Source organism: Tursiops truncatus, chromosome 20, assembly GCF_011762595.2.
Source record: "Tursiops truncatus isolate mTurTru1 chromosome 20, mTurTru1.mat.Y, whole genome shotgun sequence".
Taxonomy (NCBI): domain Eukaryota; kingdom Metazoa; phylum Chordata; class Mammalia; order Artiodactyla; family Delphinidae; genus Tursiops; species Tursiops truncatus.
The window spans coordinates 12,755,572-12,781,313 of record NC_047053.1 but is presented as its reverse complement, the minus strand read 5'-3'; the positions used below and the strand labels follow the sequence as shown (position 1 = coordinate 12,781,313).

The 25,742-nt window shown below is 52.9% G+C and overlaps 1 protein-coding gene across 1 annotated transcript in view; it reads right to left on the bottom strand.

Moving 5' to 3' along the window:
• The window catches only part of RTN4RL1 (reticulon 4 receptor like 1), a 67,443-nt gene that overhangs the window by 28,639 nt on the left and 13,062 nt on the right, over window positions 1-25,742 (bottom strand). The window lies entirely within an intron of this gene.

Sequence of the window (25,742 nt, the reverse complement as noted above, 5' to 3'; positions counted from 1 at the left end):
TAAGTTTACTGTCTTCCAGGCCCTGGGTCAAGCACTTTGCACTCACTACAACCACACAAGCAAATAGTTGAATAATAAAATTCATTTTACAGGTGAGGGAACCAAAGCTCTAAGAGGTAAATGACTTGTCCAGGACCACTGTGTCCATTAGGTGTCATTAGGTTATTCTGAGGACAGTTTAATAAAGGGACAATTGACAAAGGTGTGGACAGGGCCTAGGGAATCCTCAGGGATGGCAAATAACAGGCAAGGAGCCACCAGTGTCACCACCCTTCGGCCTGAAGAGGGGAGGGAGGGGACTGGAAATCAGAACCTAGAACAGAGAAGCTGTATGAAGAGGGCCCCTTGACAAGAGCTGAGACATTCGGTCAGAGATGGAGCCCGCTTGTAGGGAGAGGGGGGGGGAAATACCCAGCAAGCACTCTCCTCCCTGCCTCTGATCGCCGGCCAGTGCCTCCTGTCAGCTGGGCAGGAGGCCACAGTCGTCAACAAATAGTCGGACTCCAGGCCTGGGGGTGGGGTTGGGGGAGGGCTAGCAGCTTCACTGGCTGGAAGGTGGCAGAGCCCTCACTCAAACCCAGGCCTGCCTGCTTCCAGAGGCCAAGCATTTAGCCCCTCACCTACCACATTTCCATGGGATGTAGGCCAAAGAGGCCCGGAGGGGTTTGTGCACAAGTCTGGGGTCCCCCACTGCCCTGGGTGTTGGCACTCCTGTCAGCTCCAAGCATTGTCTAACCCTTAATTTGCTCCCCACATGGTTCTGAGCCCAAAATGAATCTTCTAGTTCCTTGAGAAAACATGGTGCGGGAGGTTTGAGGAGTCCCCAGCAGAGGGGAGCTGTGGTTCTATAATTAACCTAAAAGCTTCTTATTAAAATCCTGGCCTAAAAGTCCCCAAACACCCACACAGAAACGGGTCTTCCCCCACATCACCTTTCGGCCTGGGGTAGAGAAAGGGTTTTAGCAAAGATGTGGGCTGCAGCTCTGCAGTCTAGAGCATCGCAGACAGCGCAGCCCCTTTGCGGGGTGGGACAAGGCTGCACCCCTGTGACAGGAGGCTCAGGGCGAGCTAACACCACATCGTCTCACCGAACCCTGCTTCATTTGCAGATTTATTAAATAGAGAGCCAATTCTGACACAATTTCTTTCAAGCCGTTCTACCTTGCAGGTGTGCAAAATTTATTTGAGATAAAGAAAACCATTACAGAGAGAGCACAATCTTCAAAGCCCACCTCTGAGACCAGAAAGAAAGAAAAAACAGTAGCCCATACAAATGTGCAATTAAGTTTCCAAATACTTGGGAGCCATGAGAAACACCATCCGCAGGGAGATCAGGTCTTTAACGTAATTTTCTTGAACTCTATTCAGCACTCACTCAGAATGCTTTTTAAAAATAACATATGATTTTCTTCTCTCTCCAAAGGCTCCCTTATTCTTTCTCTTCCAGGTAAGAATGAGCCAGCTCTGAAGTGAGAAGAGCAGGCACTCATTTCGATAGAGGATGATGTACTATGTTTCAAGGGATGCAGATAAGAAAGCGAAACAAGCATCCCTGCCCATGGAGCAGGAGTCTTGCTGAGGTGTGGGGTGGCCCGAACCCTAGGGGCTGGCCCTGGGGCGGGTCTTCACCCACCCACAGAAGGCCACGGTTCCAGAGATCAGACCCAGCTCAGAGGAGCTGTTTATCCACAGCCTAGGCTGGGCTCAACAAATGCCAACTCTCCCCAGGTGGGGATTTGATTCCCTGTGAGAGGGAGAAGGCTCAGTTCTGCTGTAGGGTTTGCTAAGAATTAGATTCCTTTTTCTACATGAAGTTGAGTGAGCTGCAAATAGGTGCAAAATAGAGTCAGTGCTGCACAGGGAGACAGGACCCACATCCCGGCCCTGCCACTCAGCAACAGTGTGAGTCTGGGCAGGTGGCCTGGCCTCCCAAGCTTTAGTTCCCTGAGCTATCAGATGAGATACTTCATAGGGCTGTTGGGTGAATGTGTGGTTTAACCATAAGAGCACCTAGCAGGTTATATTTCCTGGGACCAGGCAAAAACATACTGCATTGCCTCAGTCCTGGAAAGGGTCACCACCCAGTTACCAGGGAGATGTCACCATGCAAAGACAGCACAGGCTATGGTTGAAAGCCCAGCTTTTGGATGGGACTCAGCTTTGAATCTTAGTTCATAATTTAGTGTCTATGTGTCCCTTGGGCAAAGCCCTTAGCTTCTCTGAACCTCAGTTTCCCCATCTGTGAAATGGGGACATTAATAATACCTGATCAAAAGAGCTAATCCATGTAAAGTTCTTAGCTAGTGCCTGGCACAGAGTAAGTACTTAATAAGCAGTTGTTTTGTTATCGTTATGGCTTTCCCAGATCAGACTCTGTGCGCTAAAATTTAATAAGTTTGTTTCTTTGTGTTTATTTCTGCAGTTACTTTCTATTTATGGCAAGTGATACTGTCTCCATTTACAGAGGTGTTATCAAGTTTCCAATTTAAATACATTTATTTAAGCTAAAGTGGGTCAATATACAGAAGAAAAAACAAATGAAAAAGTGCTGGTGCCTCACAGATGGGTGAGACGCTGGGAAGGTGTCAGGCAGAAACTGAAATTTGGGAAATACCCAGATAATAACCTGTGTGTAAAGCCAGAAGCAGACCCAAGCCGTGCCCCACACCCACCCCAAGGCCATCCCAAGGTTGTTCAGAAGCCAGCGACCTTGGAGCCTGCTCTTCCCCACTTTCGGGGTCCTCCCTGGATCCGCCATCCTGTCTCAGGCGGAAGTCCCCAGCTGCCCTGAGGACGACTTTCCCAAAATGAGGGCGCTGTGAAGAGCTCCCGAGGGCCCTTGCCTGCCTGCCTCCCTGCAGGGCCTGGGCCCCAGGAGTCAACCATGGCGCCGGAATCTTGGGGCCAGTCTGACGGAAGACCGCCGGGCTGGGGGCTGAGGACTGGGAACTGGGAGGGTGGGTGTGGTCCCTTTGAGAAGGTGAACCGAATGCCATCTTTCTACAACTTCTAAGGGGAGACTTGGAGCAGCCAGGAAAATAAAAACACCATCCTGGCTCCCGCAGCTGAGGTGTTACAACTCAGTCCCAGTTGCCTGGCAACCGTGCAGGTGTGTGATTGGGCGAGTGGCGCTCCCAGGGAGCCAACCAGCGCCCTCCGGGCCGGCCCAGGTGGGAGCCGGTGGGGGAGAGGGCCAGTAGCCGCGTCCGCATCCCGCATCCCGCATCCCGCATCCCGCCTCCGCTCGCGCCTGCCGCCCCGCTCCTGCCCCCTCCGAGAGAGAAGAATCGCTCTGGCCTCTAGGGGTCGCGGTTTGGGCGGCTGCCAGATCCTGGCACCCGTGCTCCGGCCTCCACTGCTGTCTCTAGCCCGGGTTGGGTCACTGGCTTCGGAATCAGTAGCCAAGGGCCCTGACCCCCTGCAAGCCGGCCTCGCACCCCACTCCTGCCCACACCCGGCATTTCAGAGAAACCTGAGAATGAGAATGGGTGGGACCTCCCTCTCTGGGATCTCCTTTGGCACATAAATACACTTTCTTCTGTGCCCAGAGAAGGAGCTAAGGGAGCAGAATCCTTCAGAGGAGGGATTTTGTGGACTCCTGCAACAGCTGTCTAGGTGGGTTCTGCAGCCGACCTCCCAACACCAACGGCCAGCAGGAATAGTGGCAACAGGGCTGGCTGAAAGCAGGCCTGCATTTGAACTCCAGCCAGTGCCTGACTGGCTGTGTAGGCCTGAGCAAGTCATGTAACCTCTCAATTTGCTGATCTGTAAAATGGGCAGAAAACAGGACCCACTTTATAGGGCTGCTGTGAAGATTAAGTAGTACACAGAGAACATTTAGCATGGTGCTTGACAAATTCTTCCCTCAATCTCAGAAAAATAAATAGTTCCATTAGGGCCTGGAAGCTGTTGCCACCAGGCATAAGTCACAGTTGCTGGGGAGACTCCCCCTCAGAGCACATGGCATTCCAATCCTCCCCCCCCCCGCCCCCGCTTCAGTAACCTGTGCAGGTGGCCTCTAAGAGGTGGGTCCCCATGATGGCCGGGGGGCTACCTTGCTCCCCATGTGGTGGCCTCTCCCAGCCAGCACCCCTGCACTTGCTGCCTCCTGGAACCATTTACAACTGCCCTAAAGAAGTGCTGAGTCATGGGATGCTCAATGCTTCCCTGGTGGCGCAGTGGTTAAGAATCCGCCTGCCAATGCAGGGGACACAGGTTCGAGCCCTGGTCCGGGAAGATCCCACATGCTGCGGAGCAAGCAACTAAGCCCGTGCACCACAACTACTGAGCCTGCACTCTAGAGCCTGTGAGCCACAACTACTGAGCCTGCGCTCTAGAGCCCGCGAGCCACAACTACTGAAGCCTGCATGCTCTAGGACCCATGCTCTGCAGCAAGAGAAGCCACTACAATGAGAAGCCCACACACCGCAACGAAGAGTAGCCCCCCGCTCGCCACAACCAGAGAAAGCCTGCGCACAGCAACAAAGACCCAACGCAGCAAACAAACAAATAAATAAATAAATAAGTAACATCATTCACTCTAAAAAAAATAGTTTAAAAAAAAAAGAAAGGAATGCTGAGTCAGGAGGCAGGTGGTGGGAGCAATCAGGATTTCTGCGTGCCGCACTCCACCCCAACCTGGCTCTGCCTTTTCACCCTCCCTCTAAGGTACCATTCTCCATGGGGTCCTCCGTAGCCAGCACTATGGACTCACCTTCCCAAGGCAGGTGTTGATCACTTGCAATTCAGCAGGGCTGGGCACTCCCCACCCCCACCAGGAAAGAAAAGGAGGAAGCAGGCCAGAGGACTCCAGCCTTTTGCAGGGTGGGTAGCCCTTTGGAAAGCACCTTCCCTCCCCCTCCCCTCGGGCCCCTTTCTTCCATCCTCTACCCTCTACTGCCTTCCACACACCGCAGGCGGCAGGTGAGCAGGCTGAGTGTGAAGGTGCTCCTGCCAGGGAAGAATACGAAGAAGGAAATCTCTGTGACTGAGGAAAGCCACAACCAGCCTTCTGGGAGGCTCCCGGGAAGCCCTGCTGAACCCCAGGGGCTGAAGACCCAGACTTTGTCCGCACTCCCCAGCGTGGAGGGTGCCTCAAATCCCTGCACTCCAAATGCACTTGGCTCAGATGTGTTTTCTTAAAAAGATGAATTCCATGCAATCCCAGGCAGACTTTGACACTGATGTTTGCATGGGGTTTTTAAAAGCTTCTGTTTTCGGCCAACATATTAACATGTTAACAGTTGTGCTCGACTCTGCTTTGGTGTCTGGGCTTTTTCTCCTGCTTCTTTAGAGTTTTCTATACTTTTCAAAATTTCCACAGATGGCACGTATTACTTTCATAGCAAAACAATAAAAATAAACAAAACCAAAAAATTAATTAGTGGGCCTGCTCAGCAACCTGTTTAAATCCTTATCGGAAGGGTGGCAGAGTGTCCCAGAGGGCCAGAACCGGCCCTTGTCCCTGATCTATGCTGCTTCCTGGAGCCACATTGGGCAGGAAGGGCAGGGAGTTACTGGTGGGACAAAGTGCTCCAAAGGATCCTCTTGTGACCCCTCTAGGGAATGGCTGTGGTCACAGTGGGCAGCAAGTGGCCAGCAGCTTCCTGGGAGTTACCTGCCCAAGGTACCAGCCAGAAACTGCCCTCTTAGGAGACCTACAAGTGAAAATCCTGGTTTTCCCTTTGCTCAGCTCCGCCTTTCCAGAGACATTAGGAAAACGGGCTGGAAGGGTAAGGTAGGGAGAAGGGTTGTTCCTCCCTCATCCCTGCAGCTGCCTCTTCTGCCCATCCTGGCCTAGCCCCACATGAGTCCCTGCCCCCTTCCAGCTTGGCCTGCTCCAGTTTGATGCAACCAACGCTGCCCAAGGCACTGCCCTGGGAGATCCGTCCATGCCTCGGCCTTGACCAGTCTTCTTCCAGGAAGCTCTAGGACCCAGCAGAAAAGGAGACTTGCCAGGGTGTTAGAAAGAAAAGGGTGTAAACTCCAAGGGGCAGGGACGGCTCTTGCAAAATAGTAAGAGTAAGTGAGAATTTAGAGCCACTGACCTCAGGGTCAGCACTGTGCTTGGCCCTACACGTACGATATCCCTAACCTTCTCAACACTCCAGCAAGGCAGGTGTTATTATCCATCTTCTAGATGACACACTGGAAGCTCAAAGACGTTCAGAGACTTCCACAACACCCACCCACAAGTACAAAGTGGCAAAGCAAGAGGCGAATCCAGTTCCTCTGTGGTCGGCCTCTTGCTGCTGACAGCATCTTTCCCACCATGACATTCTCAGTGCAGGGCAAATACTAGGCGAATGAATACGGCGAGGATGCAAGTAGCTTCTATGCCCCCAACCCTCCATCTTCCGATGGACCTGCCCCAAACCTGGGCCTGGACAAAGCATCATGCCCCGCTTGTCTCGACAGAAACTATGGGAAGAAGCAGTGCGACAGACACCGGGACCCCTCCGTGGATTCCCTACCGGCCGTCCTCTCCTCTTCCTGCACAGAAGTAGATAGGACACAGGACCCCTTATACCTCCAGCCTGCTGGGTAACCCTGAAAGTGGAGTGAGGGAGGCCCCACAACTTGCTGAGCTGGGGCAGTGGGGAAGGCGGTTGCTCAGTAGGCAGCAAAGTGAAAGCAGGGGAGAGCCGTGGCAGATGGGTCATGATTTACCAGTAAACTGGGTCTCCTTTTTCTGGGAGCTCCTTGAGGGCAGGCTGGTCTTTTCACCAGGCTGGTCTTTTCACCAGATCCATATTAACCCAGTGGAGCAGCATACAGAAAACTGGGCAAATGCCCCTGGGATGCAATGGCCCCGGGAGACTTTTCGGTGGTTGAGCTACGCTGAGACCCCACGTTCTCCTGAGGACGCTTGTCCGGTAACAACACCAGCAGAGGCCCATTTACAGAGATACTAACAAAGCAACCACAGCAGTCCCAAGGTCCTGCGCCTCATTCTGTATTCATGACTTGTTATACTTTTCCAAAAAAGGGGCACCCCAAATTGTGTAAGCTCCACAAAATCTGGAACAAGCACAGAATGTCAAAACCTGCAAACTCCCTCCACCCACACCCTGCTCCCAGCTGGCACGTGTAAGCTGGCTTTCTGGGGAAAGAACAGCAAGAACTAGGGTAGAATGAGAAGGGCAGGCAGGGCTCTGAGGCCAAGGAAACCGCCAGATCACAGTCAGATTTTGATCACGATCGAGGCTGTGTATAGATCAACTGCAAGTGGAAGGGGTGGGCAATACCCCTCCTTCACCCCTAAATAGTCACAATATCACAGAGTCCAACAAAGTCCTCAGTCTTTTTGAATGCAGGAACCTTTTGAGAATCTGATGGAAGCTCCCGAGGAACTAAAATGCACCCCACTCAGAATAGTGCGTATCCTTGTAGGAGGTTATGGCCCCTAAGACCCATTGGTTGGCCCTGTAGGAGTCGGGGAGGACCAGGTTGAGGCCCCTGCAATGGAGGCAGCATGATGTAACGATGTACAATTGTGACCGTCGGGAAACTGGGTTCTATCCCAGCTTCTAAGTCTCTTCACTTCCCCAAACTTCTACTGAACTTTGTATTAGGTGTTCTCTAAATTCCTTCCAACTCCTTCCAGAATTCTGATTATTTCTGTGACTTTCATCTTCTGCAGGCCTGAGCACTGCCCCAAGGCCTTCGGGGGGGAAAAAACAACAACACACCCGTTCCATGAAACAAGCGTTTTTCATACGTTGCTGATTGAATTTTCTCAGTTACCCTACGGAGCAAATATTCTTTTTTTTTTTAAATTGTATGCATTTATTTATTTATTTTTGGCTGCGTTGGGTCTTCGTTGTTGTGCGTGGGCTTTCTCTAGTTGTGGCGAGCGGGGGCTACTCTTCATTGCGGTGCGTGGGCTTCTCATCGCGGTGGCTTCTCTTGTTGCAGTGCACGGGCTCTCGGCGCACGGGCTTCAGTAGCTGTAGCACGCAGGTTTCAGTAGTTGTGGCGCGTGGGCTTCAGTAGTTGTGGCTCGCGGGCTCTAGAGCGCAGGCTCAGTAGTTATGGTGCACGGGCTTAGTTGCTCCGCGCCCTGTGGGATCTTCCCGGACCAGGGCTCGAACCTGTGTCCCCGGCATTGGCAGATGGATTCTCAACCACTGCGCCACCAGGGAAGCCCTGGAGCAAATATTCATTACTCCACTTTACAGATTAAGAAACCCCTCTGTCGGGATGAGGGGTAAAAGAACTACCCAAAGGTGATGGTAAGTGCTGAGGCTCAAATTTGAACCTGGATCTGTTGGTCCACATAAGCCGGTGCCTTTGCCACGGCCGCAATGATGCCCTTAGTCTCCTCCTTCTTCTCACACCCACTGTCAACTCGGCCTTGAAATACGGGTCTTTCCCTCCATCTCTTGCCCCTCTTGGCCTCAAGCAACCTGCTTCCCGCTCTCTGGCCCTGGGGTCTGCTTGCCATCCAGCAGTTGGAGAATGAGGACCCCATTCCCATCCGGCTAGATCAAATCCTACTGAGCCTGATTCCTCCTGGGATGGGGGGCGGGGGCGCAATTAATGGCCATGGTTGATTACTGGACACTTATGCACAGAACAGCATCATGCAGGTTTGCCTTTCCAGCTTCAAAGCCCAGATTAATTGCCCTGGGCTGGTTCTGTCACACACAGGGATATATTTTCCTCTTGGAATTTACAAGTCATTCCATTTCAGAAATAAACAACCAGAGATAAAAATTACATTGTCACAGTGCAGGTGTGATAGATGTAGGAAGCAAGCCATCGTCGTGGTCGCCGTGGAGGTGCTCTGTCGACAGAATCCACCAAATGAGACCTGGAGGAGCCCCAGGGAAGGGGGGTGAGATGCTGATGGGATCTCGGCCAAATGCGAAGCGTGGAATCTCTGCAATTTACATTCCATTACTCTAAATCATAGGGTTCCGTGTCAGCCTCCTGGAGCCAGGGTGAGAGCTTGACAGGAGACCTCCTCGGGCCACCCCACCTCTCAGCTGCAGGCCTCAGGAAGGGGACACCTGGACAACAGAACAGGCCCCAGCTGAGGGGCCAGCAGGGGGACACTTGGCTTAAACTTGGCCACAGTGTCTCCACCAAGACACCAACTACTTGACTTGTCTCTACTGCTACTAGCGGAGGGGAGTCAAGCCTAACTGTGAAGAAAGCCACTTCAGAGAAGGCCACAAGAAGACCGGGCTGGACCTGGGGTCAGAATAATAATAACTAACATTTACTGAGCACTACATGCTCGGTCCTCTGTGAAGGACCCAACAAGGATTATCTCATATTAATCCTCAAGACAACCCTATGAAGTGATACTATTATCCCCACTTTACAGATGACCAATTGAGGTTCAGAGAGGTTGAGTGACACGCCCAAGGTCCCTGGCATGGATTAAATGAATGGCCCCCAAAATATATGTCTACATCTAAATCCCTGCAACTTGTAAATGTGACTTTACTTGGAAAAAGATTCTTTGCAGATGTAATTAAGGATCCTGAGATGAGATCATGCTGGATTACCCAGATGGGGCCTAAATTTAACGACGAATGTTATAAGAGACAGAAGAGAGGACAGAGAAGAGAGGAGCCTCGAGAAGACAGAGAGAAGCCTCGGAATAGCCCCGAGGCATACCAACCACCACTGGAAGCTGGCAAGGAACAGACTGTCCCCCAGAGCCTTTGGAGGGAGCACGGTCCTGCCAACACCTTAATTTCAGATTTCTGACCTCCAGAACCATGAGAATAAATTTCTGCTGTTTTAGGCCACTCAATTTTTTTTTTTTTGGCCGTACCACACAGCTTTCGGGATCTTAGTTCCCTGACCAGGGATTGAACCCAGGGCCCCGGTAGTGAAAGCGCTGAGTCCTAACCACTGGACCACCAGGGAATTCCCCAGCCACTCAATTTGTAACAATTTGTTATGACAGCCCTTGGAAAACAGTACAGGGCCACAGCTAACAAACGGCAGAACCAGGATTCAAATCTTGCAGGCTGACCCCAGACTCAGGGTCTGCCCAGCAGGTGATCCCCAGATGCCAATCCTGCCTCCATTGCACCTGAGCTGTGCGACCTTGACAAAGTCGCTAAGCCTTAGCCTACTCACCTGCAAAATGAGGAAGCTGAACAAGACAACTAGGGTGCCTCAGGGGCTGTCATGGAGACAAGAAGGACAAACGGGGCTCTGAGTACACAGTCGGGTGTAGAAAAAGAAAAAAGCCTTAGCAAACCACCTGCAGACTGCAACTCGTGGGGGTTTTCCGCCACCCACAACATGTCCCCTCCTTCTGGACACAGTACCCAGTCAGCACACATTCCCAGGCCTCAGCGACTGGTTCAGGACCAAACCGAGGTTGATGACATCAGGCCCAGAAAGAGAAAATTTCTGTTTCTGGGGGGAGGGGGCATGAACTTGGAGCCGCTGGGCCTTTCGAGCATGACGCCGAGGCAAGAGAAGCCATGCCGAGAAGCTGAGAAGAAACCAAGTCCTGGTGACGCTGTGTGATCAAGCCACACCTGAGGACGAATCTTTCAGTTTTATGAGCCTGTGAGATTCCTTTTTTGTTCCAACAGTTTGCGTTTCTGGCATTTCTAACCAGTGTCCCAACCTTCAATTCAGCAGGCGCTACCATTACTACAGGTCTTTCTAGCTCTGAAGCAGTGTAATTCCAAGGCCAGAAAATCCACAGTGTGTGCATTTGCCTGCAGTGTGTGTGTGTGTGTGTGTGCGTGTGTGTGTGTGTGTGTGCGCACTCTGGTTCACAGACATGCCTGCACATGTGTACTTTCCACGCAGGATGGCCCTAGCATCTCTGACAGGAGACCGTTATGCCTCCACTGCTTGACGCCCTCCTCAGGAGGCCGCTGGTCCACCGGTCCAGGCCAAGCCTCACCGAACTCCACCCGGATTCTTCCTGGAAGCCTCTGAGTCTAACTCCCTGGTCCATCAGAAGACAGTTCCCCCTAATCTCCTCTTCATGATTCCTTAAGGAATTCCTAATATGACCCAGTTTTTCAGCATCTTCACTACTTCATAGTCCACAACCATTCAGCAGGTATTTGCTGAGCATATGTGCCAGGTGCAGATGAGAGCTGGGGATACGAAATCAATAAGCAGACATCCTCCCTGCTAATTAATTGACACAGCCATTCAACTTCTAGACACCACCCTAGTCCAAGTGGCCACTCTTCTCTGGGGCCCCGCAATGTCTCCTAACCTTTCTGTCCTCTACCACTCTTCTCCCCGAGGTCTCTTCCCCACGTGGCAGTCAGGGTGATCTCCCCAAAATATGAATCCTCTTAAAATATAAACCAGTCCCCTCTATGCCTCTTCATCACACTAAGGATAAAATTCAGTGATCTCCCTGTGGCCCACAAGGCCCTGCGTGATCTGACCACTCTGCCCCCTCCTTTCCCCCAGTACCTGTGCCCCAGCCCACTGGGGCTGCCTTACTGTTCCTGGAGTAACCCAGGCACACTCCTGGACTTTGTGTTGGTTTTTCCCTCAGCCCAGCCCCTCTCTTGCCCCAGCATCCACGTACTCCCTCCATCATCCACTGGGGTCTGACCAATGTCACTTCCTCCCAAGACTTCCCTGAGTGCCTTATCCCAAACTGCCACCCCCCACTTTCTGTGCCTTCACCTCCAGTCCTCCTCAGCCCTAGCATTGTTTTCTCATCCCTGACACCGCCCCCCCCACCCAGGGTGTGAGCTCCACGGCAGCAGGGCTGTGCCTGTCTCGCTCACCACTGTGCCCTCAGCACCAAGGTGCCTGGCATCTGGCTGATGTCATTACGTTTGTTCAGTGAATGAATGAATGAGTGCTGGATGCTGTAGGCGCCAATAACTGGGGGACCTGCTGTAGTCTGGGGGGCTCAGGACCACTTCTTGAGGAAGTGTCATCTGAGCTGAACTCTAAAGGAAGAGAAGGAATTACCCAGGGGAGGGGTGTGGGGTGGAGGCCACATCACAGGCAGCATAATCTGCTTGTGGGAGGACCCTGACCAGGAGGGAGACCAGCACGTGTGAGGAATAGAAAATCAGTCACTAAGAGAGGCACGTAGTGTGAGGTGAGGTCGGAGGCATAGGCGGGGGGCCAGCTTACACCAGGCCCCGAGAGCCCCGTTAAAAACTGAGGCCTCCCTGGCGGTCCAATGGCTAAGACTCTGCATTTCCACTGCAGGGGGTGCGGGTTGGATCCCTGATCAAGGAACTAAGATCCTGCATATCACGCAGCGCAGCTGAAAAACAAAACAAAACAGAAAAACAAAGAAAACCTGAGGCCTCTATTTCCAGAGCTGTGGGAAGCCACTGAAGGATTTTAAACAATCGAAGTGATATGATCAGATCATTTTCCCCAACATCACCAGTCTGCAGTGTGGAGCTGGAGACAAGAGAAGAAGCTAGAACACCAATCAGGGGACTACTGCAATGGTCCAAGCAAGAGATTCAGGACCCTGATGTAAAATGGTAGAAGCTGGGGAAATGGAGAGAAGGGGATACATTTAAGCAATGTGCAGGGGATGGGCTGGGTTGGTAGAAGATGACGAGGGAGCGGGTGACTCAGGTGGTGTTCAGCAGACAGCAAAGCAGGTCCCTCAGCATCCTAGATTTGGACACGTCTATTAATGTGGCCAAAGATTATTGATGCTTGTGTTTTTTTGGAAGGCACATCAAACTTTCTGACTCACTGTGCTACAGGCAAACACTTCCTCATCAGAATAACCCTTATGGGGACAAAAAATCTGTACTGTGAAGGAGGTGGAGCTCGCGGCAAGCTGCTGGATCACAGCCTTGAGAGAGGTCCAGGGCATCACACACTGGCCAAGTCCAGAGAACCGCTGGGGGCAGATTTCATTTCAAGAATGAGACAGTGGTCACGGGCAAGGGATATATACTCTCTCCTTCCTCTAGGGTAGTGAATTTTTGAGACAGGAAAAAAAAAAAAGCAATAGGAGAAATGTCACCAAGCTATAGTACTTATATCTCTGTTTCTAGAGACTTCCATGACAACCCCCCCACCCCCACCCCGTGTTCTACTGGACTGTCAATGCCTGTGGATGATTTCAGAGACCAGAAAAGGAATCCACCTTGATGGTGCTTCCAGAAGCTGGTATCTGGAAGACTTGCGTAGAACACAGACCAAGTCTGAGCAAGGATGCGCTCCTTAAGCAGAAAGCAAGTGGCCGTGAAGAAGTGTTTCTCAGGCTTTCTCTACTTTTTAACAACTGTGCCCCATTAAAAATGGTCATTATGGGTTGCAAACCAATGTGAAGGTACTTAATGTTACAAAACGGCACCCTTGAAAAATGCTTAAAATGATACATTTTATGTTATGTATAACATAAACAATAAAAAGAAACCTTGTAGTCCACTGAAACAACCAACTACTGAAGCTTTAATTTCTCCTACAAACGCCTGCTACATGGTTGTCTTCCAGCCTCAGGATGAACGTATACAACAACAGGTGAGTTACTGCAATGGTCGCAGAGGACTCCATTTTTTCTGTCTCTATTAAAAACTTCTTGCGGGACTTCCCTGGTGGTCCAGTGGCTAAGACTCCACACTCCCAATGCAGGGGGCCCAGGTCTGATTCCTGGTCAGGGGACTAGATCCTGCATGCATGCCACAACTAAGGAGTCTGCATGCCCCAACGAAGATCCCGCGTGCCGCAACTAAGACCCAGCACAGCCAAAATAAACAGTTCTTGGAATAAAATCGAACAGCTAATACTTAAAAAAAAAAAAGTCACCATGGAGCTTTTGGGGCCCACTACAGAGGCTCTTCTGACTCAGAATCTTTCTAGAGCTGGACCTTCCCATGGATCACACCATTGTTTTGTTTCCTCAAGACACTCTGAGTTGTGTCTCCAGGAGAAGAGATGGTGTACACGTAAAGCCCTCACTGGGTCACATCGGAGCAAGGGTTTGGAATGAATGCAGGGGAAGAGTCCCTCTCTGGATTCAAAGAGCTGACCCATGTGGGATTTAGATGTCTGACCTCAGCCAGTTAGTACCTTGCTGGGTGTAACCAACCGAGTCACAGATTCAATTCAGCAAACATTTATCGAGCAACTCAGAGCCAGCTGAATTCTGTCTGTTCTCTAATTGCAGTGAAGCTCACCCTTCTCTCTAGATTAGAGGCATTTGTATTTCAAGGCAAAGAGATAGGTTTTAAGTACCTGTGAGAGGTGGTAATGGATGCTTGGGGAGGGGTGGGCATGGAGCTGAGAAGCGGCCTGTGAGTCAGGACGGCAGGACCTGGCTGCAGGGCAGGGAAGAAAAAGTAGCCTGAGAAGCCAGAAAAAGCCTGGGAATTTGTTTGTTTTTAAACCATCCCCCCTCCCACTTTCTTTTTAATCGAAAAGATAATGCATGCACATAGTAAAAAAAAAAACTTTTTTTCAAAAAACACAAAAAGGAATACAATGAAAAATAAATCTCCTTTCCTCTCCCAGACCTCCAGTCCCCAGTATCTTTCTTCAGAGGCATCCCACTGTTAACAGTTCCTTTTGTGTCTTTCCAGAAAATTTCTATCACATACAAGCATATCTTTCTTTTTAAAAACCAAATGGTAGTGCAGTATATTACCACAGCTTTTTCACTTAGCAATGCATCTTGGCATCTAGCCCGTATCAGTGCTACAGAGTCACCCATTCCTTGGAGCACAGAATCCCACTGTATGAGGCTGCTGTAATCTACTTAGTCTGTCCCCTACCGATGGACATTTAGGTTGTTTCCTGTTTCTGCTATTACAAGCAGTGATAACATGCACACTCCTATATGTGCATTTCTGACCACAGGTGCAAGGGGATGCGTAATAAATTCCTGGAAATGGAATTGCTATATTTAGATAGATGTGACTGACTGTGTCTGAGAAGTCCAGTTGGAGCTGTGTCTCCAGGAGAGGACATGGCGTGTCCCGGGCCTCAACCTGCCCTCCTTTGCACACACAAACTCCCAGTTTCCTGACTGACATGTGGCCGTGTCAGAGGAAAGATCTGGACTGCGTGTAGGGAAAGAGTTCTTCTCTGGATTCAGAGGAGCCAACTTGCGTGGCTGAGGACCCCATTTGGAGCTAAGAGTATGCAGACCCCCTCCAGATGGAGGTTAAGAATGTGCAGAGAGGGAATTCCTGGGTGGTCCAGTAGTTAGGACTGTGCGCTTTCACCGCTGTGGGCATGGGTTGCATCCCTGGTGGGGGAACTAAGATCCCACAAGCCGCATGGCGTGGCCAAAAAAAAAAAAAAAAAGTGCAGAAAGATCAAAGTTTAATGGTAAGGCTTAGCACAATGACTGGCACACAAGGAGTGCTCCACCAGCATGAGTTATCACTGGTACAGTGATAAGAAGAAGAGGAAGAAGGGGAGGAAGAAAGCAAGACAGAGGGGGCCTGTCTCGCCAGTGGTCAGGAAAGCTCCCAGCGTCAGTCTGTTCAAGGGTCCGGTTGACTCAAAGGCACCGACCTGGGAGCCTGCTCAGCGCTTGGAGCTGAGACAGGCAGTCTCTCCACTTATCATCGCTTGGCATCTGGAACTCCCAAGCCTTTGCCAGTACCTAATAAACACCATACTTCATGCCTTGCCATTGTCACCCACGCGTCCCCTGACGCCTGCTGATGACGTCTGCCACCACACACAGTCAGCATTTCGGCCTAGCACATGACTCCTTTATGACCTGCTTTCTTTTTTAAGTGGTGAATGTAGCCCAAATGACGTCACCTTGACATAATGAAACTAAATCTGTGTGTTATTGTGGGGAGGAGGGCGGTGGGTCCACCAGAACTTACACATCCAGAAAAGAATGAGCCTTGAGTTTGGGGTCAGTCAGACCCGGGTTTGAATCCTGACCCTGACACTTACAAGCTCTGTGGCCTTGGGAAGTCATTTAACTTCCTTGAGCCTTAGTTTCCTCACCTGTGAAATGGGCTAAGAACTTGTTCTAATAGGATTACTGTGAAGAGTAAGCAAGATAATGGATTATTGATGAATTTTTTTTTATAGACTGGCCTTATTCCAAAAATGATTTCAGGCAGTTGAGATAATGTATATAAGTGTCTGCACATGTAGTGGCCCCACAAAGCATCAATTCCCTTCCTCTGTCCTTCTGCCAAAGTAGTCAGCTTCAGACCCCACCCCCGCCCCCAACACCCCCGTTTCAAGGTACTGCCATCACTCAAAGCACTTCTGGAACTTTCTTGTATGAAAAGTGGCTCAATTCTTGAGTGCCAGCTTGTTTCCAACCTAAAAAAAAAAATTCCAACAACGAAACAAATCACATTCTGCAAATTTCTCATTCATTTATTCATAATACACAGCTTCAAATTACTCTCGGCCTTTTCGAAAAAAGTCACTCCCACCCTCAATGGCCAAGGATTCACCATCACCGACGCTATCAAGAGGAAACCGCTGTGAGGTGAGGCAATTTCCCATGAACCGTTGTGAGCCACCAGATCTGGAATAACGGCAAAGCCTGCCCAGCTCCCACCCCCGACCCCATGACTCCTTTGACTCGGCCCATTCTCGGGGACACAGAATCAAAAACTCTTTGCAGAAAAGTCTACCTTACTTCTCCCTCGTCCCACTCGTGGATCACATTTCCCAATCTTTGGGGTAAAAGCAGGTTGTACTGCCTCTGAGAAGCGCCTGCTTGGATGGGATTCACAGACGCTGAGTGCTAGGATAAGGTATTGAGGGGAAAGTGGCGGGTGAGAGTTTGAGAGGATGGAGTGGCCTTCCTTCCATCTTTTATGAGGATATTTAGAGAGGAGCCCAGGGATTCTGGGCTGGAGATGGGATGACTCAGGAGGCAGAGAGCAGGGTCCCCCCGTGCCCACGCCTACTTTGTTACCATGGACCCACCAACTCTCCCAACAGGACACCCACTTGAGCCCTCCTAGGACAAAAGCAGGGCAAACACTTCCCACAGTCTGAATTTGCCCAGATGTTCTCAGGCCAGAAAATGCCAAAGGGCCCACTCCATCCTCTCCTGCCAGCTGGTGAGCTTGTTCCTCCTATGCCCACAATTCCGAAGAAACTCCTGCCCCTACCTAACCTATGAGAAGGCTGCAGGCAGTGCAATCAGGTGGAAAGGGCCTAGCTTCCAGAGGCAGCCAGGCCTGGGCTCAAATCACTTGGGTAGCACGAGCAGACCAGCCGCTTCCCACCTCCAAGCCTCAGTGTCCTTGTCTAGGAAAGGGGATAATACCTATTTGGGGTGGGGAGAGGGGGTTTATAAAGACGAGATGACGTAGCCCCTCCGAAGATGGCAACTAATATTCCTAAGGCCCCGGGTGCAGGTCCTGTAACTGGAGTGTGTGGGTTCCCTGCTCACAGGAAGCCTGCTGTGATGCCCTGATCCCACGGGGATGGAACTCAGCCCTCTGAGCTTTCACTGTGTGTCTGTGAAAGGAAGGTGGGGGAGGGGAGCCTCCACAAGCAGGAGGGCCTAGAATTGGCTCTGGGAGGACAAGACCTTGGCCTTCCCTCGCTCTCCTCCTTGCAGGCTCACCCCAGAGACAAGGGGGCTGACTCTTGCCATGGATGGAAGCACCATGTGCCAGCAGGCAAGAGAGCACACTGGTTCTGCCCGGCACTCTGTATCTGCAGCAGCCCTCTTAGTGGCTTGCTGCAAGATCTACAGTCAGTTCAGGATGCACAAGTCCTTATCCTTTTGCTAACTGGTTCAAATCGATTGACCTTCAAGTGGATGTCATGTACAACTGGTAAGAGATGGCCTGTATGGCCAAGCAACCCATGCACTTAACTAGCTGTTGCTCAAGCAACTGAACAAGGCACATTTAACCCAAATTTGTCAGAACACCTTCTCCTCCTAGGCTGCAGGGCCAGCATTTCCCCCATCGGGCTGAAACATCTGCTGGTTCAACAGGCGGACCCTATTAGGCAGGTGGTGATAACACTAAGGTAGAATCCTTGGGGAGGCAGAGGGAGCACTAAGGCTGTGATGAGAGTCCCTGGGCCCTGCCCCATCCTGGCGCAGACCTCCTGGTAGGAGAAGGGGCTTCGTCCCAAGTGCGCTGGCAGAGGAGGGGAGGAAGGTGACTTTCCTGGCAGTTTCGTGATCTGGCTCCCGTTTGCCTTTTTTTTTTTTTTTTTTTTTGCGGCACGCGGGCCTCTCACTGCCGCGGCCTCTCCCGTTGTGGAGCACAGGCTCCGGACGCGCAGGCTCAGCGGCCATGGCTCACGGGCCCAGCCGCTCGGCGGCATGCGCGATCCTCCCGGACCGGGGCACGAACCCATGTCCCCTGCATTGGCAGGCGGACTCTCAACCACTGCGCCACCAGGGAAGCCCCCGTTTGCCTTTTGATCTGTTTCCTCACTCGGGCTTTTCCCAGGAAAGCTTGGGTCTGTCTCACTGAACACATCTCCGAGGTTAGGTCACCGCTGCTTTCCAAGTGGGAGCTGATGTTTAGTCTTTTATTGTTGCCAGAGTCTGAAATGATCTGGAAACCGGTAAAGACACCGGACACCAGGAGATGGCCTAGGAATCTTGGCCAGGCTGGGGGTGGACGGCAGCTCTCCCCACCTCCCCTTACCCTCTCTGTGCCCCCCTGCGGAGAGCTAGCTGCTGGCTGGGAGTGTCTCAGCCTGCCAGAGCGGAGGCCAGCCACCCCTAACTTTCCTCAGCTCTATTTATAAACCTCTGCTCTGCTCCTTCTGAGACCCCTCCTCAGGGTTTGAGCCTCACTGCTTTGCCTTATCAGCCTTGCTTTTCACAAGCACTTAAATTCAGGAGAAAAGGGAAAAAGTGAAATCAGATAGAAATGCAGGTCTGTTTGCCGTTTTCTCCAATGCGATGGTTCTGGGTAAACAGCAGACACCTTTGATGAAATCCCAGCAGGCTTAAACCATAAAGCTGGTTACAAACTCAATCTGTCAGAGATATCAGATTTGAAATTGTTTCAAGAAACATGTCAACATTTTCTAATGCTCCTTAAAAAAACTTCCTGGGCAGCCCTCTGTGGAGTCTGGGTCAGAGAGACAGGGTGGGGACAACCCGGGGACTCGGCCAGCCAAGAGCGCAGGAACAGGCTGTTCCAGCTGCTGGGGGGCCCTACCAGCTGTACAGGCCTTAGTGGCCACGTCACAGTCATTGTCCAAACCAGGCAGAACACCAGCCTCCCTCCTGTGCGCCACTGCACCCCCCGCCCCCCAGTCTGGCCTCTCAGCCTCCACCCTTAACTCCCTACCTTCTATTCTCCATACTGCAGCCTGAGGAGGCTTTTTAAAATGTAAATCAGATCACGCCGTTCCTTTGCTTAATACCTCTAATGCCTTTGCGCTGCACTTAGAATAAAATCCAAACTCCTCCTATGGCCTACAAAAGCTCCTACGGGATCTGCCACTGCCTGCTTCTCCCCCACTCACTACAGTCCAGCCTCCCCGGCCTTCTTTCCAGTCCTAGAACACCAATCTCTGCCTCTGGGCCTTTGCGCTTGCTGTAAACTGCCTGAGATGCTTTTGGCCCGACCCTTGGTCATAAGCGCCCTCTCCACCCCAGCTAAAGCTGGTCCTCTCCCAGCCAAGCACAATATCACATTACAGTTTATTCTCTACACTAAACTCAATCGCTATCTGAAGTCACCTTATGTGTTTACTCATTAACTGTTTCCTCCTTTGGAACGTAATCTCTCTGCAGGCTCCCAACCTGGGTGTCCCCTTCCTGGCAGCCTATGACTAGCGTATAGTAGGTGCTCAATAATGAACTGCTGCATGAATGAATGAGCAGCAAGGATGTCATCACGCCTCTAGGTATCCTCCCAGGCAATGCCCAGGAGTACAGCACCACAGAAATATCTCACCAGCCTCTCCTAACTGGCCACCTGGCTGTCCCTGCCCCACCCAGGCCTCACCCAAGGTCCCTGCAGGCTTTGGGCCACCGAGGAGCTCAGGCACCCGCAGGGATTGGACTGTCTCCCCACTCTCACTGCCCCCTTCCCCCGGGCTGTTTGTTTCCTTCCTCTCCGAACCCCCTCCACCCCGCCTCCTCCCCCGGGACCCAAACTCACACAGGCTTGAGACGGGGGGGGATGGGGGGCCGGGGGAGGTGCGGGGGGGAAGCAAGGGCGCGACAGCACCCTCCTCGCTGGCCTTCCTGGACAAGCTCAGGCGCCCGGTCGGCTCGGGCCTCCCGGGTCTGGGGCCGCGGAGGGGGTTGGGGGGCGAACAGCGATGCCACCCGAGCGCTCAGGCCCCCAGCCACACCCCGCCCGGACCGCGATCGATCCCTGCTGCTCCTGCCTCATTACCGAGGAGAACGGGGCTGGCGGAGGAGCCAGACGGCTGCGGAGGGGGCGGGGAGGCCTCTCGGCTCCCTGGCCCGGATTAAATATTTACTATGTTTTGTTTGGCCTTTGGGGGAGGGGCAGGAGGGCTGTAGCATCCGTCCGGAGCTGCCGGCGAGGCGGGGCCCGGAGGTTGGGCCTGGGTTCGGGCCCCGCGTCCCCCACTGAGCCTCCGGGGCTGGCCGGCACCCGAGTACCCCTGGCCCGACCCCTCCCGGGGCGGGGATTCTGCTACGGAGCCGCTGGGCCGCGCTGACAGATCTGGGTTATCGCTCTGCTGCGGCGCGGGAGCTGTGGGCCGCCCGGGAAACGCTTCCCACCCCGCGGGCGCCTAGGCCAGAGGGCCGGGAGGGGCCCCGCGCTCGGAAACCCGCTCCCTCGCCCGCGTGCGTCCTGCCAGCAGACCCCCGAGCCCGAGCCTGATCGGCCGCTGCCGGAGCGCCTGGGCTGTGCTAAACCGCATCTTCTCTAGTCCTCCCGCCTCTGATCCCAGCAGCAGCCCTGAGCCGGCTCCACTCTCCCATTAAACAGATGTGAAATCGGAGGCAGAGAAGGAGACGCGGGGGCCAGACTGGACACCCAGGAGCGCCCCCAGAGCCCGGGCGCTTCCTCACCAGGCTCGCCCGGCATCTGGTCGCACTTTTCTACCTAAGGCTGTGTCGCGCCAACGCCCTGGCGCGCTCTGCCCACCGGCCTGACGGGCTTCGGAGAAGTGGAGAGAACCGCGAGTAGTCTGGGCACCGAGGGGGACTCCGGGAGTGCTCTCAAATGCCTGCCGGATGGGCGGGTTTGCCACGCTCCTCTGCAGCCGGCTAGGACCCTGGAGTCCCTTTACACGGGCACACACACAACTCCTTCCTAGTCATCCATTTACTGTTCCCTGCTCGGAAGAGGTGTGCTGGGGACACAGAGTGCTGGGTAGACAGGGTCCATGCCCCCATGGAGTGCATAGTCGGCTGTGCACACAATAAGAGCTGCCATCCCTTTCCACCCCTCTGCTCGAATGTACACTATGACACACACACACACACACACAGGGTGACTACTCTCCAACAATCCTGCTGCATGGACATAGACCCACCCTAAAAGGCTGCTCACATCACATTCTACACGGGCAGGTACACACACACATGCCCAGCCCACTGCAATCCCATCTTTACATATATATGTGTACACATGCCCACATACATGCACACAGCAACTAAGGAGTGGCTGACCCACCCCTTATATTAGTGGGTCATGTGTGTGCCCACTAATATAAACACACACACACGCACACACACACGCACACACACACACACAAAGAGCTGCCCCATCCCTATACATGCATGTGTATATGCGAGTACACACATATTCACTCACAGAGAACAGCCATCTCCACCTCCATACGTGTTGGTGTACATACCCACAGAGCTGACCATCCCCTCATCCCATCCCCGCACACACCTGCACTGAAGTGTCCACTGCCACCCCATCCCTATACATGTGTGTCCCCCCTACACACACACACACACACACACACACACACACACACACACAGAGGCACACAGGCACACACGCATGCGCACTGACTACAGGCGGCTGGGGAAGAGCCGCAGCCTCCAGCCCTGCTCCTATTTCAAGAGGAGCGTTGCTGGAAAAGGAACAAAAGCAAAGCTGGCTATAAATAGCCACCTCCCTCCCTGCTTTTCCTGCCCTCCGGCCTCAAGGCCGGGCGTCTCCTCTCCTGCCTTGGGCCCAGAGCAGCCAGGGCAGGGCTGTCCCCAGGAATGGGCAGGGGGGTCCTAGAGGCCCTGTGGCCAAGCACTGAGCACTGGGGCCGGCCAGGGGCTCTGGGCCTGGGTAGGTGCAAGGGCCCCCAGCCTGCCACCTGCAGCCAGCCCTGTGTGCATGTGCCCAGCTTGGAGGGAGGGAGGCCCACTTGGGCCAGGCGTGGTTGCTGCCTCAGCAGAACTGCAAAGGCTGGCAGCTGCAGGGGGAGGAAGGCGGGTCTGCCAAGCAGCAGCCACAGCTGCCCCTGCCGGGCCCTCCCTTCCCGGCCAGGTTAGACCTTCCCTGTGTTGGTTCCTGGTTTGGTTCCTGCACCCAGAGTTGGGGCTATTGGGTGCCCTGTCAGGAAGCCACCATGGGGTGGAGGAAAGGGTGGCAAGATCAGAAGTGGGGGAAAGGATGCAAGTCCTACTTTGAGTTCCAGTTCTATCACCTACTGATCCACCAGCCTTAGGACAGGCTCCTGATCATACCACCCAGCCTCGGTCTCAACCCCCTCTTCATGGGGTGTTGGGAATGACGCATGAAAAACCGGCATGCCTGGCAGGCCCTTGAGAACTGTGGAAGGCCATGGGATGGGGGAGATTACAGACTGCTCTCTGTGTCTGAGAAGAATTGGATTAAAATAATACCTTTATTTTGTATTTACCATGTGCTAGGCACTGGGCTATCTTTGGTTTATTTCATCCTCTGTGAGCTAGGTACTATTTATATTCCCATTTTACAGATGGAGAAACTGAGGTTCAGGGGCTCGCTCTGAGTTCACACAGGTCCCTAAAGCACAAAGCCAGGTTGCAAAGCCAAGCTGGAACTGAAACCAAAGCCCTCTTTCTTACGTCTTATACTGTGGGGGACTGGGGGACCCTGGTTCTCAGGTTAGCCCCTCCTCAGGGACCAGTGGAGGGCTGGGCTGGGCTGCCTGGGCTGCCTGGGACTGGAACTCAATGGGCTGCAGGGAGTGAGCCGGCATGGCCCTCTGCTCCTGAGGCCCCCACCAGGGACTTGTGGGATCAGCCCACCTCCCACCCACCCCTCCTGTCCCTAGCTCAGGCAGACCTACTTTCAAGGCTTTAATCCTTTTTGCTTAAAGGATTTTTTTTTTTTTTTTTTGCTTGGGGAAGACTTGGTCTGATCAGAGGAGAGACGCAGGGAGCTGACAAGCTGCAGAGGATGGGGGGTGGTGAGGAGAAAGAAATACATATTTATTACCCTCAATTATTAAAAAATAGATAGTACCAGATCTTAGGTCCTGGCAGACACTGCAGTGGCATTTGTGCAAGGACTGTTTTCTCTCCCTTTTCTGTCTCTGTCTCCCTTTTTTTCTTTTTGTTAATTCTGTTGAGATTGTGATGTTTGTAGTGTGGCTAGCTTGTTAGTAAAAAATGCCCTGGCCAGTTCCCAGCGGGCTGGACAGCCGAGAGGCGAACAGAGCCTGCGACCAGGGAGCCTCTGTACCCAGGTACAGGGAGGAGCCGGACCCCTTCTCAGTGGAGGAGAGGGTGTGGGAGGGAAGGATCTGTGTCCCCATCTGGGGCTGCTTGGGCTGGGCCCCAGCAGGCATGTAGCCCCAGCTGTTTCTCCCCCGCTCCCTGCTCTCTCAGGGCAAACCCACCAATAACCAATAATATACCCGCCCCCCACCCCTTCCCATGTTGCTGCTCTTTCCAAGGGAGTGGAGAGAGAGAAATCGATTCCAGCTTCTGTGAGGGAGGTGACAGCTCTTGCCCCAGGCTTCTGAGGGCTTTGCCCAGGGGCACTGCCAGCTCCCCAGACACACACTGCTCGCCCCAGGACTGTATCAGCCTGTTGAAAAGTGGGCAGATCACCAGCTTGGTGCAAAGATGCCAAGGCATCCTGCAGGGTCCCAAGGCCCATTGAGGCCTGATTCCCCAGCAGGCAGGTATACACCCCCAGCCTCTTTTCTTGTGGATCCTGCAACAGGGCAAGGTGGGGCCCTAAACAAAAACAGAGAGAGGGATCTCCAATGAGGAAAACGACCAAGAGGCAAAGCCACTGAGAAGCAGACTATGGTATTCGTTTTGGTACTTGAAGACCTCACAGAGCCTGGCACACAGTAGGCCTCGGTACAGGGCTGTTGGATAACAGATCAGGATGGTGAAGACAGAACAGCAGCAGCATTTCACTGAGGCCTTGCTACCTGCCAGGAAGGTGCTTTACACCCACCTTGTCATGAGTTCTCAGAACCCCAAGAGGCAGATGGCATTGGCCCCACTTCTCAGATGAAGAAACTGAGGCCCAAAGAATTAAAAGCATCTGCCCAAGGTCAGGCAGCTGGTAAGTGGCAGAGCAGGGCCCTGATTCCCGCCCATCTGGCTCCACAGCCTTTGCTCTCAGCTACTCCTCTCTCTATACAGAGGCAGCAGGCAAACCCGAGCAGACCAGGAATACGTCTGAGGAGAACCAGGCAAGAAGCAGTGTCCATTTCACAGCCCAAGAGACAGAGTTACTGGGCTGGGGCCAGGCTTTCCCTTCTGATCAGGGAGACCCTGTTTTTGGAGGGAAGGAAGAGGCAGCTGAGGAGAAGACAGGGCTGTGGGCCAGTGGTGGGTGGATGATGTCCCAGTTTTCTGGGGAGGCTTTCAACCTCTTCTTACTTTCCTGAACCAGTGAAAACCATTTGGGAATGCTTTCCAACTCCCCCGCCCCCCAGCCCCGCACTGCCTTACGGAACTTCTCCTTGACTGTAGGCAGAGGGGGCAGGGAGTTCAGGACAGAGCCAGTGCTCCCCAAAAAAGGTGACCCATCCCTGTTGGTCCCGAGACTCCTCCCCCTGTCCAGGGCTGGCCTGTGTCATTTTGTCCACTCACACGGACTCAGCCCTGGACACAGAGAGGCAAAGTTTCAAAGGGCACTCAGATCTGGCCCACAGGAAGGACAGCACAGGAAGTGACCACTCATGCTACTAATACTGAGGCCGCATTGGTTGAACTCCTATTCTGGGTCACGGTAAAGTGCCAAGAACGTCATCAGCATCACCTCATTTAAGCTTCACAACCCTACAAGACAGGTGCTCTTGGTGGCCCCATTTTACAGATGGAGTAAATCAAGTTCAGAGAAATAAGGTCATTCCCAGGACTTGAATCTGGGTCTGGCCAGATCCCCACTTGGAGGTGAAGGGCTCAGCCACTGAACCCTGGAATGAGCTCTCCCTACCAGACCCTCTCCTCTTGTGGGAGAGAGCCTCCACTGAGCGGGGACAGCCACTAGCACAGCCGCAGAGGCCACCAATGAGGGCTCCACCGGAGTAGAGGTACAGGGAGAGGCTGGCGATGGGGGTCCTGGACAAATAAGGGGCATGTTACCAATCTTATCAGCCAGTATGCTTTGGACATCGTATGGAACACACCAACCCGATGCTGTGTGATGCTGGGCAACCTACCACGGCTCTCTGGGCATTGGTTTCCTCCGCTGAGTTATAAGGTCTCTTCTAGCACCAAAGAGTCTGCAAATCTGTCAAATTCACCCAAATCCCCTGGTCCAGATCAGAGGCCAGGCCCGTGGTCTTCCTCATGCTCCATCCTCAGGAGTTTTTGGTGCCACAAGCCACTCTGATTCCAAGGAGAGCTAATGCCTCTGTACATCTTCCCCCTCTGGTGTGCTCACAGGCCACTTCGCTGGAGACCTAGACCATGTCTCCGCCCCCCACCCCCACAC